We start from the raw sequence: 5,156 nt of genomic DNA, 5'->3' as shown, positions 1-5,156 counted from the left end.
TATGTGTGTGCATGTGTATATGTGTGTGCATGTGTATATGTGTGTGCATGTGTATATGTGTGTGCACGTGTATATGTGTGTGCACATGTATATGTGTGTATGTGTATATGTGTGTGCATGTGTATATGTGTGTGCATGTGTGTATGTGTGTGCATGTGTATATGTGTGTGCGTGTGTATATGTGTGCATATAAAGGACAGAGATCAAACTTGTGTTGTTTCTTAGAATCTATCAACTTGTTTTTTGAGTCAGGGTCTCTCACTGGGCCTTGGGGCTCAATTAGTAGGGCTGTCCGGCCAGTTAGCCCCGGGAATCCCCTCCACCCCCCCCCCCGTCTCCACCCTGTCTCCACCTCCCTCATGCTGAGATTAGAAGGACAAGCAGTCATATCTAGATTTTCTCATGGGCTCTGGGGACACAGTCATGTTCTCACGTTTGGATAGCAAGTACTTTACAGACTGAACTACGTCCCCAGCCCCAGTTCAGAATAAGTTTCTAGTTCACTGGGGAATGTCTTTTTGACCCACAAGTTATTTTTATTAGCATTCTTAATTTCTGTGAATATTTGCAGGCTTCTAAAGTACGGGTTTATAAAATTTGAATTTAATTCTATCCTGGAGAATGTTATCTGGATAATTTTAGATACAGTAAGACTTGTTCTATGGCACACAGTCTTCATGATAAAAACACTGAATGTTCTTGCTGAAGACTGTGCCATCTGTAGCTGGAGAACTCTGCCTGAGTTTGCATCCTGGGTCAAGGCTGTAGAGTTCTGTTTAGCTCATTATAAATCCCCTGCTTTGCTTGTTTTAGTAATTAGTGTCATCAAATTTCCAGCTCTGCAGCTTGCCTTCAGCACTGCTGATATATGAGTGATTGAACCTCCCTGATGAACTGTCACTTCCGGCGGCCTGTTTAGCTGGTACACTGCTGGTCACATGGTGTGTCTTCCCACATCCAACCACTTCCATCCTGTTAAATACGCACTTCTAGTAGGTACTCTATAGTTTTTAATGTTTAAACTGATCATGACATTCTCTCCCTTTTAGCTACACTTTGGACTTGCTTCAGGGGTAAGCTAGAGACCCGCAGAGTTCGGTTCTCTCAGAATCTCTCTTGTGGGATCTTTTCTGAGTAGTAGCCAGTGCTTGCCTTGCACTGTGTCTGCGTTTAATTCACACTGGTCAGGGGCTTACCCAGGGAAGGAAGCCCTAGCTCCCTGCACAACACTGTCTGCCCCCCATGATGGAAACACGGCCATTCCCTCCCTTTTAGTTCAGCATCTCTGAGTGGGCTGCCTTGTCCATGAGCTCTCTGTCTGGTTGTGGAGTGTGTAGTAGTTATCTGTCTACCTACCTAATGTTCTAGCTTACTCCTCCACTCTAGCCCCTACAGAACGTTTGTCTGGAGTTTAAACATACGGGGTTGTGCCTGGTGGGAGCTATTACACGGACATCACACCCTTCACCCTTTCTTAGTATCAGGATTCACAGACATCCCCACAGCACAAAACACGAACAGGAACTGGTTTGTTTGTTTGTTTGTTTTTTAAAGCTTTGTGGGTCATGAGATTTTTCTTTCTTTACACTTTAAACTGTTCTTAGTGCGTGGCTAGTTCTGGCTAGCAGCCAATTTACCAAACCCAACATGTACTGAATCAGGAAGTCGTTTTCGAGCACAGGTGAAGGACAGGGAGCTTAATCGTGATGACACTTACAAAACTAAGAAACTGACCACCAGAAAAGGTAAACTGAGTTGTAATTCTTTAATTTTAAAAAGTTGGCTATGTTTCTGTATGGGGAGGACACATGTCACAGTGCACACAAGCGGAGGTCAGAGGGCAGCAGTCAGGAGCTGGTTTCCCTTCAACCATGTGCTTCTCAGGGACTGAGTGCAGTTGTTAGGTTTAGTCAGTCTTTAGTGTGGGCTTAGAATTCTTAAACATTTCTGAAAGTATCTTTATTTTCACACCCCATGAGGTCTTCACAATGAGTTCCTCTGTGCCTTTCAGGGGAGCCCATGGCTCCACTGAGATAAAGTTACAGAGAAAGTGCAGAGTACGAAATACAGTAGTAGCAAGTGCTTCATCTGTGCTCACTGGTGACGACTGGAGGGACAGGACTATAGGTTGGGACGATCTCTGTATGTAAAATAAGAGGTCATTATTGTTAAAGTATAAAAACACTGCAATTAGTCAGGAAATATATTTTAAAATTTTGAGATATGGTTGTTGAAGTAATTATTTAAAACGGCCGCTTGTCAAGTCCACTATTTAAGCTGTGGCGGCTCTGCCTAGCTCAGCCACCATGTTCTGCCGCCAGAGGCCACATGTGCAGCAGCTAGAAGCAGCCAGCCAGCCAGCCAGTGGTGGCACACGCCTTTAATCCCAGCACTTGGGAGGTAGAGGCAGGCAGATTTCTGAGTTCAAGGTCAGCCTGGTCTACAGAGTGAGTTCCAGGACAGCCAGGGCTACACAGAGAAACCCTGTCTCGAAAATCAATAATAATAATAATAATAGTAAAAATAATAAAAAGAAACGGCCAGCTAGAAACACCAGCCCTGCCACCTATGAGACGCTAGTGTGGGAGACAGCTCTGCCAATCTTCCACGCTGTCGCCGGAAGTCTAGGCATTGACCAGACCATCCTGCCATCCACGCAGGCCCAGTATGTAAATGAGTCTCTAATGCTTAAATATTAATCAAAGGCTTTATATGTTTGGTAATGCTCAATAACAATATGCCCATACAATTAGAGTTGCTTCCCAATTAGCTAACCTAAATATAACTTATTACCTGGGACTGCTCTCCATACCTGCGTGGCTCTTCATCCTCCTGCATTTCTGCCCTCTCTCGCTCCTCTTTCTTTTCCTCTTCGTCTCCTTACTCCTCCCACCTTAGCTCCTCCTACATATGGTCACATCTTATACAAGTGAGGGTGGAAACCTCTAGGTCTCGCAGGCTAGCCTTGAACTTAAGAGCAATACTTTTTGCCTCAGCCTGCTGAATGTTGGAATTGCAGCTGTGAGCTACTCCTGACTAGCAAGCATTTTAAATGGTAATATGTACAGTATAAAGATTAAGTTGGATCCAAGTGCCTGTCCCAGCCTTGCTGCCCAGGCTCAGCCCAATGGAAGATCCAAGCGACCACCCTGGCCACACTGGCTGGGAAGGCTGGAAGAAAGACATCCAAGCACACGCCAAGGGAGCCAGTATGATGCGTACATGTGTGATGGAGAGATGGGAAGGAAGAAGTACTCGGTGAGAGATGAGAAAGGAAAGCTGTGGAGAAAGGTGGAACTGGAGGCTTGATACTGGTGAGGAGCAGGCAGACTGAAGAAGCCATTTGGTGAGGTCCTGGCTCCGGCTGCTGCCAAGGGCCATCCTGGGTCTGTGGCCCAAGTTACTACCAACAGCCAACTGGATGTCTGAGGGCCATGCTGCTGGGGGGGGTGGGGAGCCCATGCTGAGCTGAGTGGCCTGTGCTGCCACCTGAGGCCATGGTGACATTTCAGCCCACGATGCCAGGTGGGGTGGCCCATATCTGGTTCTGTGGAACTGTCATAGTCAGGGTCTGTTTTGATGTCCTAGGCCCATGTTACCGCCAAAGGCCATGCAGATGTCCCTGGTCTGCACTGCTGCTTGAGGCACTGTGCTGAGCTGGCCACCACACTCAGAATTGGCTCTGTCCTCACCCGGGCAGCACAATTCCCCTTGATGGTGGAGGTGGGGCATTCAGGTGATCCAGCCTAAGGGTATGAGTATGGGAGAGCTAGCCTGGCCACCCGCCGGGAGGGAGGGAGGAAAGGAGGGAGAGAGAGAGACACACACACACAGAGAGAGAGAGAGGGAGGGAGGTAGGTATGTCCCTATCCCTCACTGGCTGCAGCACTTTGGGAGAGAAGGCCCTGCACCTTGCCTGGGCAGCACAGTAGAGCTGACGCCGCCTCTTGGCAACTGTAGCATTGGGTGTGCTAGCTGGAGCAATGCTGGAGAGTTCACCCTGGTGGGGCAGGGACAGGAGAGCGGGCAGGCTGACTAACTCAGCTACCACCCAGGCCCAGATCCATTGGCCTACCATAATGTCTAGGTGGAGCTTGTGATGGGGCCAGTCCTGTAGGTCCCATCACCATCTCCATGACACAGGGCAGCCACAGGACATACCAGAGTCCAGCATTAATGGTGTAGCAGAAGCCAGAGGCCTTGAAACAGACTCATTCATTGTATGTAAAGAAGTGTGGACAAAAGGGCATGCAGTGTGACACTCTGTGACACACTAGAGTTTCCATGATGGTTCTTTAGTTTTAAATCTATCTTATATTCTTTTGTGGGGGAAGTTGCAAGGGCAGGTGAACATGCAGGGAGGTGAGTGGGATTGGGGTACATGATGTGAAATTCAAAGAATTAAAAATTAGAAAAACAGATTTGCTTGCTGTTCACCCGTGGCTGACTCACAGTTGTGTATCAGGAAAACAGCAGTTTGGACTGGGGTTACTAGAGTGTGAAGGGGCAAAATCCTATGAATACAGTAAGTTTGGTCTCTACACCCCATCCCTGCCTCTAGTAAAAGTGGGAGAGGCAAGCAGAGTTACTGCAGCTCAGTGACAAGACCTGGGTAAAGTCACCGCGTGGTACTAAGATGCCAATGCTGAGACACACGTAAAGCCGTGCACACGGCACAAGCTGTCTTTGGCTCGGTTCTGTAACACCTATCCAGATTCAGCTGTGGCTTCGTCCAGAACCAGAGTTGGTTAAGGTTTCACCCTGGGCCAAGGTTCAAAATAACGCACCGATGTATCATCCCACTGTGGAGAACTGGAAAACGTGTACCATCTACCTTTCGTTAGGTGGATGAACGCACAAGCCAGCAGCCTGGCCTGGTGCCTGGGAGGGAGAATCATCCGTTTCATCATCAGTTAGCTTAGCTCTTCAGCACGCCATCACAGTGAGGGTTCCTGTTGGTCATTCACTGTCATCTGGAAAAGCTAACTCCTGCTTTTTCAGGATAACTGTGAGGCTGTGGGCTGGAAGCTGTGGAGACGAGGGGTTGTGTACCCTTGCCTGAGAGGAATGAACCAGAAGTCGTTTCCTCAGCCTGAGCCTCACACAGGATGTAGACAGCAGGAGCCACAAACTGACCATTTTTGGGACATTCACGC

Source organism: Grammomys surdaster, unplaced genomic scaffold, assembly GCF_004785775.1.
Source record: "Grammomys surdaster isolate TR1022 unplaced genomic scaffold, NIH_TR_1.0 126219, whole genome shotgun sequence".
Taxonomy (NCBI): domain Eukaryota; kingdom Metazoa; phylum Chordata; class Mammalia; order Rodentia; family Muridae; genus Grammomys; species Grammomys surdaster.
The sequence above is the reverse complement of the archived record's forward strand: the minus strand, read 5'-3'. Positions refer to the sequence as shown.